The 13,427-nt window shown below is 42.6% G+C and overlaps 1 non-coding gene across 1 annotated transcript; it reads left to right on the forward strand.

The window, feature by feature from the left end:
* Positions 1-6,698: 6,698 nt before the first annotated feature.
* On the forward strand, positions 6,699-6,788 carry trnar-ucg (transfer RNA arginine (anticodon UCG)). The gene is given in 2 exon segments: positions 6,699-6,735; positions 6,753-6,788. It is a non-coding gene; the product is annotated as a tRNA-Arg (tRNA).
* Positions 6,789-13,427: the final 6,639 nt, after the last annotated feature.

Here is a 13,427-nt window from a genome sequence, read left to right on the forward strand (position 1 = left end):
TGGCTGAGTTATATACATACAGTTATATTATTGGTCTCGCCGTGTGATTCTCGCTATGGGACTTTTCATAAGTGAGAATGTGAGCGGTCTCTGTTTCAAATCTCAGGCGAGATCTCACGTGTTGTTATTTGTCGTGTAAACCGCCCAGTGCATTGTCTAAAACTCATTGCAGTCTAGGTGAAGCGGTTTACTTATATCAGGGGTAAGTTTGGGAACTGGACCCACCATTGCAGAGAATTCATCAATGAAACACACGTGAAGGTAATGAAGGATTTGAAAAAAAAACAATTGCCCACTTAATCGCACTGTAATGTTTCCCGAACAGACTAATTAGACAACCCCATTTTCTGGATGAATGCATTCGGCTGTTGTATTCTCTGAGAGAATTGTAAACTTCTCTGAGACGGCCAGGTCTGGTAGCCCCATAGTGTGAATTTGATTTGATCATATTTTGTTTGTATTCTAGGAATTGTACTGAACAGAAAGTGAGCTGTTTCACCTCGATCGATATTTTAGTGTAAAGGTAATAAACAATTTCAGGAGAAGGTATTTGATAGGCTGTGTGTGCTTAAAGTTGTTTAGGACCAGGCGCAGACGAGATGCATCCAGAATACTGAGGGAGGAGAGCAGGAATTGCCGGAACGCTGGCCAGAATTTTCCAATATTCCTTAGACTCGCGGTGGTGACAGCGGAGTGGAGAATTGCTATTGTAACATCCTTGTTCAAACAAATGTGTAAGGATAAGCCCAGAAACTACAGGGCAGTCAGTTTAACCTGGGTGGTGAGCTACCTTTCAGAAAGGAAAATTCCCAACAACATGAAAATTACCTCGGGAAAATGCACCTTAATAAGTAAAACCAGCATGGATTATGTTATGGTCCCAGCTGTGATTACCCTTGGATAATCCTAAACCCAGAGTGGAGCCCAGCTTGATAGATTCTTACTTTTATTTGTTCGTTTAAATACGTGGAAAGTAGCTACTGAACAGAGTCACAGGAGTCAACTGATCAACTTTTAGCAAAAAATAAATAAAACATTTATTTAACGAGAAAAGATGAACCATGTTACAATACTCTTTCATCCACAACTTAAACTTTATAGGTAGAGACAAATTTGTAAGGATAACGCAAGTTGCAAAATCTATTTTATTCTTTAATTTCCACAGTAATTGCACAATCCATGTATCAATAGGCACCCTGTGGTAAGGCACACCAGACCCTGAAACCAAGTGACAGATACCACCATAATCAGATGTTATGGATCTCTCCTGAACTCCCCACAGAAGTTTGTCAAGCCGTGAGTCAACCAGTTTCACTGCACTCCGCCTTTCACACGAGGATTGAAGCCATTCCCTCTGCCCCTCCTCTTAAATTCATTAACAGGACCTGTTCCAGGTTCCCATCCTTCCTTTGACCAGAAGGTCTGTTTTGGACTTTCCCCTCTTCCACTTCTCTGGATTTTGGGATTTTTCTTTCGCTTGGGACTAACTATCTGCCGCCTTTTCCAGTCTCTCTTGGCAGCAACTTTCAAAAACCAACCGAGGTCCGCAGCTTCCAAATCAAAACTGCAGTTTCTCTCCTTCTGTGTGTGTATCTGTGGGGGGCGGGGGGGACCTGCCTCTCTGCCTCCCTGTTGCTAGGCAACAGCCCATTTCTTCTACTGATGTGTTTGCTTAACTTCTTAAGTCGTAAACCTGATTAGAGATGCAAGCACCTTTTTAAAACGAAACTAAAACTCCATTTGACCTTTCTTAACACACAAACAGAAATACAAATCAAACTTAAACTTTAAAGCTAAAGCTCATTCCTAACAATTGCAAATGCCAATATAACTTCCTTAAACCTCTCTACTTCCTAACAATTTGGTAGGAACAACTTGTGTTATTTAACTTCAGTTAGTTTTTTTTTGATGCGACAGCAAAGAATTTTGATGAGGGTGAAGCCCTTGATGTGATTTACATGGACTTGAAAAAGGCATTTGATAAAGTGCTGGACAAAAGACTTCTGAGGAAAGTTAGAGCTCATTGAATAGAAGGGACAATAGCAGCACAGATACGAAATGAGCTGAGTGACGGGAACCAAAGATTTGTGGTGAACTGTTGCATTTTGGGACTGGAGAAAGTTATCTTGTGGAGCTCCCCAGGTCTCTCGGGGACTTGCGGTATATCCGGAACTGGCGAAAAAATAGGTTTGAGGCCCAAGGTCAACCATGATATCATCGAATTGCAGGGTAGGCGCAATGGGCCGTGTGGTCTACTGCTGTTCCTATTTCTTGTGCCCAGTGTCAGGGCCCCTGCCCTTCCTGTAATTCATCAGCCATATCTTGTTGCAAGCTCACAATTCCAACATTTGCCGATGATACAAAAGTTAGAAGCACTGTGAACTGTGAGGAGGATAGTGTAGAATTCCAAAGGGATCTAGAAATGTTGATGGAATGGGCGGATAATTACCTGGTGAAATTTATTGCAGAGTAACCTGTTGTCATTCGTTTTTGTAGGAAGAACAGGGAGAGGCAACACGAAATGAAGGTTACAATTCTAAAAGGATTGCGGGAACAGAGGGATGTGGGTGTATATGTGCATAAATCATTTATCGTCACAGGACAGGTTGAAAGAATGATCAGTAAAACAGGCAATGTCATGGGCTTCATCAATATAGCATGTAGTACAAAAACAATAAAGTTATGTGAAGCCTGTAGAAAACAATGCTTCAGCCTCAACTGGAGTATCGTATCTAATCCTGTGCACCACAATTTAGCAAGGACGTGAAAGCATTAGTGAGATTGCAGAAAAAATTCACAAGACAGATTCCAGGCATGAGGAACTTAATTCACATTGAATGATTGGAGTTGGGAATGTGTTTCTTGAAGAGATGGAGTTTGAGAGGAGATTTGATAGAGGTATTCAAAATCACGAGATGTGTGGACAGGGTAAATATGGTTTAAGCGTTCCATTGATGGAATGATCCAGAACAAGAGAACACAGATTTAAATTAAGTTACAAAAAAAGCAATTACCACATAACAATTTTTTTCCCCTTGTAGCATGTGTTTAGGATGTTGAATGCAGTGTCTGAGAGTGTGCTGGAGACAGGGACAATTGAGGTTTTCAAAAGGGAATTTGATCTTGATCTGAAATGAAAAATTAGCAGTGTTACAGGGAAAAGGGTGTGGAGTGGCAGCAGGTGAGCTTCTCGTTCAGAGGGCCAGCCGAGTCCAGAAGGGCCGAATGTTCTCATTATGTTCTGTGATTCAATGACCCCATAAAGAATCAGGGAAGTTAGTCACGACTATGATCAATTGGTGAGCAGCAAGTGTCTAAGTGAGGTTTTCAGGGCAGTAAGTGTTGGAATTTCCTGGGACAGGATGTGACTAAGTAGCAGTTTCCTGGAACAAAACATTAATCGAAATAGAACCACAGAAAAGTTACAGCACACAAGGGGGCCATTAGGCCCATCTTGTCCATGCCAGCCCGAGGACACTCAGGTGCCCTTTCTAATCCCACCTTCCTATGGCAATTCGCCATCAATTAATGGAATTATTTAACAGCACAAAATGCAACATCCATCTGAACCTAACCGATGTAGTTACTTAGTTCAACAGACAAGTGCACTCAAAAACCTTCAATCTTCTTTCAATAGTATAAGACAGGCACTAGAATCACTTGACAGAGAACTTGGGAGACATGGATTTGTTGGTTGATCTATGCAAGTTGCTGATGTTGGGATTGATTCATGTTAATTTCACATAGAAATCAGTTTCAACTCAATGAAATCAAACCACGTTCCCACTCATTCGGTGAAAGTGCTGTTTTCTTTGCAAACATTGCAGAGTTATTTATTGAAATGCTTCATCTTGCTGTTTTGAACCTTTGTTCTCTGTCATCTTTCTATTTTTAGTTCCTAACAAATCAACAACAGCTATTCACCGTGATAAATTACTTCTGCACAGGATGTCTCGGTTGGTGGCATTCACACCAAGTTTATAGAGCCAAATTTAAATCCAGGGCTTGAGGACCAAAGTCAATGTCAACACTCCCAGCGGTGGCTCAAGAAGGCTGCTCACCACCGCCTTCTGAGGGCAAATCTGAACTCTTTCAAATGTAAGCATATTCCCCCTTAAAGAAGGAGACCTAAACAGGACTCAATACTCTAAGTTATGTCGCATCAACGCCCTCTTCAGTTATCACAAGAATGTCCGAGTTTATACTCCATTCCCCTTTCAATAAAGGCCAACACCTCATTAGCCTTCCTAACAGGCTGCTGTACCTACAACGTAGCTTTGTTTTGTGATACCTGTACAAGGACACCCAAGTCTCACTGCAGCACAGCATTCTGCCATCTCTCTTCATTTAAAGAATATTAGTTTTTTTTTTATCTATCCCACCAAAGTGGTGATCCTCACATATTTCCACATTATTGTATCTACCAAACTTCTGTCTACTCACTCAACCTATCTTTATTCCTTTACAAACACTTTACATTCTGCTCATATTTTGCTTGCCTACTTATTGGGCTTTAGTACTTTGAATTGTAAACTTGTGTAAGGGGAGACGGAAAGACAGTATTTGCTATTCTTTTAACAATTACCTTAGATCTGTAACGCCAAGATGAATCCAATTTTATGATCAAAAATATGAATGAGTCAGCGGCCAGAACTGGATTCAGAAAACGAAAAAATGATGTTAAGCCACTGACCCAGAAGTCCAGTCCGGCCAGTGAGGAATCTACCCCTGAACCACTGACGTTCACAAATCCGCTCGCTCCATTTGTCCAGATGGAAACCTGTCTGAAGGAACATGCAGCCTGACAATGTGCAACAAACGGTTGGAAATTTCAGCAATTTCCTACATTAAAATGCCGAATACACTTGAGAAATTCTCCAGTGGTTGTGACGCGTCGTTGTGAAATTTTGTGGTTGTCAAAACAGCTGAAGAAAAGCAAATCTTTGTTTTCTTTTAGAGAAAACCTATCCAACGCAGGATGTTCCCTCCTTCTCGCTCTTCCACATTCCCTGCACACATTGGAGTCTGATCTCGCAGGCTTAATAGACGCAATCTCGGCTGTCTGTCAAAGGGCTGATCAGAACTTGTTTCCTTATCCAGGTAAACACCGACACAGAAATAACAACAACACCAAAAATAATGTAGGGGCTGATTTATTTATTTATGGGATGTGGGCGTCGCTGGCTAGGCCAGAGTTTATTGCCCATCCATAATTGCCCTTCAGAAACTGGAGGTTAGCTGCCATCTTGAACCGCTGCAGCCCCTGTGGTGTAAATCCACCCACTGTGCTGTTGGAGAGGGCGTTCCAGGACTTCGAACCAGTGACAGTGAAGGAAGGCGATCTATTTCCAAGTCAGGATAATGTGCCGCTTGGAGGGGAACATCCACGTGTTGGTGTTCCCATGTGTCTGCTGCCTTTGCACTTCCAGATGATAGCAGTCATGGGTTTGCCTGCCGGTTATGCAGTCCATCCAAATGCTCACAATTTATTACGAAAAAATCTTTTCCACACGTTATCTTTGGTTCCTTTTCGAATGAATTAAAATCTGCCCTGGTTGGTCGCTGACCCATGAGCCAATGGGAACAGTTCATCTTTATTTACTTTCACTAAACCCTCTTTACAGTTCTGTCTGTGGAGTGATTAAAAATACCGAAAGCCAGACGTGGGATTTGAACAATGAGAGACTTTAGATCAATGATAAGGGAAGTGATACTTTGATAATCAGATTAGGAAATAGTTTGAAAGTTATGAAATCCGTCCAAACCTGTGCATTGCTGGTTCAGGAGCACAATGCGTCACTAGGGCGAGGGAAACTCGGATTAGATTCCCGAAGTTGCCGATTCTGTAACAGCGTCACAGTCCCTAAATTATTTTATTTTCTTCAGGTTACTTTCAGTTTGCTTTCTGTTTTAGTGCAGTGATCTTGTAGTTAGGGAAATAAATTGATTTCAGCATGATGGGCGGATTGGTGATTCAGGGGTAGAATTCTTATTTTTCATCAAAGAAACCTGGGTTCGATTACAGTGAATGCATAACTCAATGTCTTCAGTAATGTTTCAAGGATCAAATTTCCGGGACAGAAAAATACCCATTTTCTCGCTGATCCATCATATATTTGATGAACACAAGTCTATAAAACTGAGATTTAAAATTAAAGTGCTCTTTCCCGATGGGATCTCTGAAATTCCAGGACCCTTTGTTGAGAGAGATGTTTCCTAATTTCACTCCGGAAACGTCTTGTTTTTTGACTGAGCCCCAAAGCCCCCACGCCCCTCCCCCTCCCCCAATTCCAAAATTCCCACCATCGCAGAAGTTTCTCTCTCTGACACTGTCGCCTTAACATGTCGCAAACCTCGATCAAATTGCTCATTAATTCGGGGAAAAACTTCCTTCGTGGTTCATATGAAGGGGCTGTTCTGTGGTTTATTTTCTGGAATTTAGCAGCGGTTGAGGGGAGGCCACGAGACAGAGAATGAGAGAGATTCAAAACACTACAGGAGAATGATGAGGAGAGGGTGTGGACAATAGGAACTGAGTTCCCGATCTCCCAATCCTTATTTTCCAACGAAAGACACAGAGTCAAACTCAGACCCTGAGGCCATGGATCTGGGATTCAGCGGATCATCCATCAATCGAATTGAAAAATATACAACCACGATATTTATTTACTAGCATCAGTTCCAGGACCTTATGACCTGACCGCGTGGCCTAATGGATAAGGCGTCTGACGTCGGTGGTATTTGAAGAGGTTATCAGAAGATTGCAGGTTCGAGTCCTGCCGCGGTCGTTTTATATAGAAATCTGTTTAACTTCCTGAAAACCGCGGTCTCACTCGTCAGCTGAAGGTTTTGCGTTTCCTTCCTAACATGGCAGGGCTCTTTCTCAAAATGTCTGCTCTTGTTAATTTGTGCATTAATTTCTAACTCATTTTGTTTCTCTGATCAGGCTCGTCCGCAGTAGCTTTTAGCTTTTTGTTTTTATCGTTAAATGATTGATGTGTCCAACTGGAACAACAGCTGTGCATCAATCGGTTTAATAAAATGCTTTGGGAGAATTCCAATCTTCTCATGAAGCGGCTCGATCATTAGCTGAATCTGCTGTCACTGGACTAACAATACAGAGGTGCCAGGCTAATCTCTGCGGGCACGGGTTTAAATCCCAACAGAGCAGATTTAAATTAAAATATTTCCTACATTTGGAATTAAAATCTCGGCTCAGTAATGGCGGCTATGAAACTATCATCGATTGTAGTAAAAACCCACCCGGTTCACGAATGCCCTTTACGGAAAGAAATCATCCGCCCTTCCCTTGCTTGTCCTACATGTGACTCCAGACCCACAGTAATTTGCTTCACTCGTAACTTCAAGGATAATGTGAGATGATCAACAAATGCTGGGCTTGCAAAAGACGCCCATACACTATGAAAAAATAAACAAGTGGTAAACAGACACGACATGGTTTTCAGGATGTCTACCTTTTCCCTTGAAGAATGAAGGCTGGGGGGTGGTCTCATACAGGTCTTTAAAATTATGAAAGATTTTGGGAGGCTGAATTCAGGGAAAATGGAGCAGAGAAGGGTAGATAAGTATGTGTCTCGCTCTCACAAACAAGACAGCGACTGCCGGGTCGAATGTAACGTTATAACTACTTAACTGCGCATCGGCGACTCATACGAGCGGTAAATAAATTCCATCCGCAATGTCTCCGCGGCACCCTCCAGATTCCGTGGGAGCACTGCCGAAAAAACTGTAGTGTCGTTCTTGAAGGCAGCTCCACCAGCATTCAGGCCAAACTCCTGAAAAATTAAGATAAAAGCAAAATACTGCGGATGCTGGAAATCTAGAACAAAAACAAAAATACCTGGAATAACTCAGCAGGTCTGACAGCATCTGCGGAGAGGAATACAGTTAACGTTTCGTGTCCGTATGACTGTTCAACTGATGAAGAGTCATTCGGACTCGAAACGTTAACTGTATTCCCCTCCGCAGATGCTATCAGACCTGCTGAGCTTTTCCAGGTATTTTTGTTTTTGTTCCTGAAAAATTAACTTGGATGGACTGCACACTGTGTCCGGATAATCGAAAAGCGTCGCATCCGCCAAGTCCTGTTTCCTCAACTCTCAAATGGACAACATTCCAGGGGAGGACAAAGAAAATGTTCCAAAGACACTCTGAAACGTTAATTCAAACGCTGCAGCATTCATATTAATGACTGCGAGGAACTTGCTTCTCACCATTCAAAATGACCAAAACCTGTCCCCCAAGCTGCAGCGCGCTGTGAGTCCCCAGGTCTTAATGATGAGGCAGAACGGCGGCTAAGAAGAAGGAACAGGAAGCAAATCCTGCACTCTGGATCTCACTACCTCGTGGGACATCCTGTCCCCATGTGTCCAAAGGCCTGGGCCGACAATCGGCCTGTTCACTCTCATGAAGACCCATGGCAGAAACTCACGGCCCTGAGTGGATGTCATCCTCCTATCGATGGACAGACGATAACCACTGCTAGCTACATAATACATATAAGAAGAGCTCATCTCCATCCGTAGTATTTCTACAACTGTCCCTTCCCGAATAACATGAACAAGTCTCCTCTGTCGTCTCTGATCTGTCAACTTCACTATATCAGAATGTGCTGCCATCTACTGGCCGCAACAGAGCGGTAGAAATTCACATCGTCGGTGTCGCGGAAACAGGTCAATGTGAGGAATTTGTGATGTGATGTGATGGGGCAGACATAGGGATGCAAATATGAAATACAATTTAGGAAACAAGATGAATTAATTTATTCCCATTGAATCGGCAGCAGTTACAGGCCAACTATTGCCTGGAGCTACTGAGACGATTAGATAAACTGCATTTAAGGGAAGTCTAGATAAGTCTAGTAGGGAGAATGAATTTCAGGGAGAAACAGCGAATGTTACATGAAGTATTCTAGGTGCAGGATCTTGTCGGGCAGTTTACCTGTTAGAACAAATGGCCCAGTGTCAGTGAGGTATATTCTGGGTTGAATGAATCCAGATTTGCAAAGTGTCTCAGGGACTGTCAGACACGTAATGAATCCCACATCCAAACTGTGAGTAAAAGACAGAGAGATCCAGAATGAATCATTAACTCAGGCCTGGCATCAGTGACTGACTGATACACATTGAATCGCACACTCTCACAGTATTCAATGGACAGAATGATACAGAATGAATCATACACACAGGCACATCATCAGAAACTGACAGATCCACGATTAATCCCGAAAACAAATCCTGTCCCAGGGACAAAGCAATAAAGAATTAATCCACAGATACCGACAGATGAACAATGAATTCCACACTCAAACCCTGTTCCAGAGACAAAGTGGTACTGAATGAACCTCACACACATACACATAGAGTAGCTACAACAGAGAAGGGGACTATTCGGCCCTCTGTCTCTCCTGAGATGCTTCAGCAGAAACTCAGCTATCCCAGTCCCCAGCCCTGTCTCCACAGCCATGTAAACTATTATCTTCAGGTGGTTGTCCAGTTCCACTATGAAAGCCCGATTTTATTTTGCCTCTACCACCTACCCAAGACAGTGCATTCCAGATCCTTACAACTCACCAGGTAAGATGAATCCTCATGTCCCCACTGGTTCGTTTAAAACCGGTGACTTGGACCAATAGAAGCTGCTTCTCACTGTCTAATCTGTCTCAATCTGTCGCGGCCTCGTCGTCCTGTATTCTCGATCGTCAAGCATTGTTTCTCAGTCTGACCTCATCACTGCAACTTGGGAAAACCTCTTGGCCAATCCCTGCTCTTTGTTCGTATGTTCCACTAAATTACTCGAGAAATCGGGATGAAGAACTTCCTTAAAGAAGCTGTCATTGGTTTAAATGAAGGGACCGAGTTGTGATTTAATTTCTGGAACTAAGCAGCTCCTGGAGGGAGCTCAAGGGCCAACGAGTGTTACAGAGAGCAGAAAAATTCAGGGGAATGGTGAGGAGAGAGAGTCAGCAATAGGGGCTGAGTTTACGATCCACATTTCTACAAGACAAGAGAGCCTAACTTAAAATTTGAGCTAAACCAATCAAGGGTGATATCAGGAAGGTTTCTTCACACAAAGGACCGTGCAAATCTGCAACCCTTTCCCGCAAAATGGTTTTGAACCTGAGGTTCAATTCGAACATTTAGGAACTGCGTCTGATAGTTTTTGATTGTTTGTTTTGCAAACATTTTAAGGATTATAAAAACACGGTGGATGGATGAAGTTCAAATACAGAACAGTCATGAGCTGAACTGGATTGAGTGGAGAACAGTCTACGTCCATTTCTATATTCACATCTTCCTAATCCTGGACCAAACAAATCATTACCCATTCTATTTTTTCTTAACAGTAAAAGTTAATTTCTCCTCCCCATCTTCATAACCAAAAGGAGGGAACTGAAACGAGGCTCATTCCTTTGTTGAGGACATATTGGTGGTAAATGGATGTTTTTCGGCCTGGCGGAAGGGTTGGGACCTTTGCTGTTACTGATAAATATCAATGACCGAGAACTTTGTGCCCAGGACAAAATTTCAACGTTTGCGGAGGATGCAAACCTTGGAAACATTGTGGAGAGTGTGGAGGATAGTGTAGAACTTCAAATGAACTTGGACCTGTTGGTGGAAATGGGGAGACAAGTGGCAGATGAAGTTCAGTGGAGAGAGGTTTGGTAGGAAGAACTTGCAAAGACAATTATAGATGAAGGGTACAACTCTAAGGGAGGTGGAGAGGCAGTGGGACTTGGGTGTTTATGTTCGTAAATCATTGAAGGGACAGCTTGAGAGAGTGTTTCATCAACCATACAGTATCCTGGGCTTTATTGATAAAGGGATAGAGTACAAGAGCAAGAGGCTATGTTGAATTTGTATAATTCACCAGTTCGGCCTCAACAAGAGAATTGCGTCCGGTTCTGGGCCGCAATCTTTAGGGAGGATGTGGAGGTGCTGGAGAGGGTGCAGAAAAGATTCACGTGAATGGTTCCAGGGATGGGAAGCTTCAGTTATGAAGATATATTGGAGAAGATAGGGCTGTTTTCCTTAGAAAAATGAAGGTTTAGAGGAGATTTGATAGAGGTGTTCAAAATCATGAGAATTCTGGACAGGGTAGAGAGGAATTTTTTTTTTCACTCGTGAGAGGATCGAAATGATATGTGATTAGTAAAAGAAGCGAATTGTTTTCAGAAGATTTTTTTATAATTATTATTTTGAAGCGAGTGGCCAGAGTCTGGAATGCACTGCCCGAGAGTGTGATGGAGGCAGCATCAACTGAAGCATTCAAAAGGCAACTATAATGTTATCCGAAAAGGAAGAATGTGTAGGGTTACGGGGAGAAGGTGGGGGAATGGTTCAAGAGTTATTCATTCGGAGACCCTGTGAAGAAAAGATGGGTCAAATGGCCTCTTTCTGTGCCATAACAATGCAGTGATTCTGTGATATTTCGCCAACGAGCATCAGTGACATGCAGCATAACACTATTTCCCATAACTGCTCTGTCATCTTTCCAGACTGTTTCTGACGGACAGCTCGAAACAAGAATGATGTGAGTCTACAGCCCTGAACATCAAGACCAACACGGTTATCACAGCTGTAAGGAACATCTCCTGTTACAGCTTTAGATCAGACACTGGGAATGTCAGACTGAATGATCCTTCAGACAGGTTTCCAATTGGACTCATGGAATGAGCGGCTGTGTGAACATTAGTAGCCCAGGGATAGATTTCTCTACTGCCAGACTAGATTCTCTGTTCTTTTCCCAGACATTTCCCTTTCTCTTTCTGAATCCAAACTTGGTCTCTTATTCATTTCCGCTTGTCATTTTTTTTTATCAATGGCGGCCTCGTTTCTATCTGTCGCAACCTTTAGCTCTGAAATTCCTTCTAGAAACGGCCCCAATTGCCAACCACCACCCCCACGACCCATCCCGCTTAAGGCCCTCTTAAAATCCATCCCTTTGACCAAGGTTTTGTTCAGCTGCCCAAATTTGTGACACAGTGTCGAATGTTGCTTGACGGAGCTCCTTCGAAGCGCTTTGGGAAGTTTTATTCAATCGCGGTGCTGTTGTTGAAATTGTTCAGATTTGGATAAATTAATATTTGGAATCTATTTTGTTAAAATTTTCGTCGAATTTTAGGGTCGCTAACCAGAGGGCACAGTTTGACGCTGATTGGGAAAATAGTCAGGAGAGAGATGAGGAGAATGTATTTTAAACTGAGTGTTGTTGTGAAATGGAAGCTTTCTGGACGGGTGGTGGAAGCAGATTCAATAATAACTTTCAAAATACATTTGGAGAAATATCTGAAAGGAAATACAATACAGGAATATGGGGAGGGAGCTTGGATTTGGGAGTAATTATATCGCTCAGCCAAAGACCCAGCAAAGGCGGAATGACCTCTGTCTGTCCTGTATCCTTCTATGATTCATGGATAGAAATCAGTCCTACATTCTGTAAAGCATGAAGGGTGTGAGAAGCCGGCGTGAGAATTGATCCCGTTGGCGCAGATTGGAAACTGTAAAATATTGTCATCTTTCAGGGAATCGAAATTGAATTGCAGGTATGACTATGTCTGTTTAAATGTGGTTTGTTACCAGGTCCAGATTATTGAATTTAAAGGGATCTGTTATCAGACAAGGAGCTTACTATGATACAAAAACAGAAAATGCTGGAAACACTCAGTAGCAACTGTAGAGGGAAAACGAATTAATGTTTCAAGTTAATGATACTCCAGCAGAACTGAGGAAAGGTAGAAATGTAATAGGTTTTGAAGAAGTGAAAGAGTCGGGGGCTGGGAAGAGGTTGAAGAAAAGCGCAGGTCTGTGATGGTGTAGGTGCCCGGAGAGATGAAATGACAAAAAAAAAGTATCACGGGGCAAAAGCCACAGGGAATTATATTGGAACAGGGAAATAAACAAGCGATTGGCCCAGATAAGGTGTGAATGGCTGGATAACAGACGTTCAATTGCAAAGAGAAAGAATAGAGAATGAGGGAAAAGACGAAATAGCAAAAAAAAAACACATGAAACAAAATAGGGACAGTGTTTATAATCTAAAAGTATTGAACTCAGTGTGAGCCCTGAAACCTGTAGGGTGCCGAGTTGAAAGATGACCGTGTTCTTCCTCGGGCTTAAGTTAATCTTCATTGGAACGGTGCAGCAGACCAAGGTTGGGCCTATACCAATTGGAGTTTAGAAGAATGGGAGGTGATCTTATTGAAAGATATAAAATCCTGAGGGGACTTGACAGGGCGGCTGCTGAGACTATGTTTCCTTTTGTGGGGGACTCTACAATCAGGTGACTCCGTTTAAAAATATCGGGGTCCCCCATTTCAGACTGACAGAAGGTAATTTGTTTTTTTCTCTCTCTCAGTGGGACACTAATCTGTGGATTAATCTTCCCCAGAGAGCAGTGGAAGCTGG

The sequence above is a fragment of the Cetorhinus maximus genome, chromosome 31 (genome assembly GCF_964194155.1).
Source record: "Cetorhinus maximus chromosome 31, sCetMax3.hap1.1, whole genome shotgun sequence".
Lineage (NCBI taxonomy): Eukaryota > Metazoa > Chordata > Chondrichthyes > Lamniformes > Cetorhinidae > Cetorhinus > Cetorhinus maximus.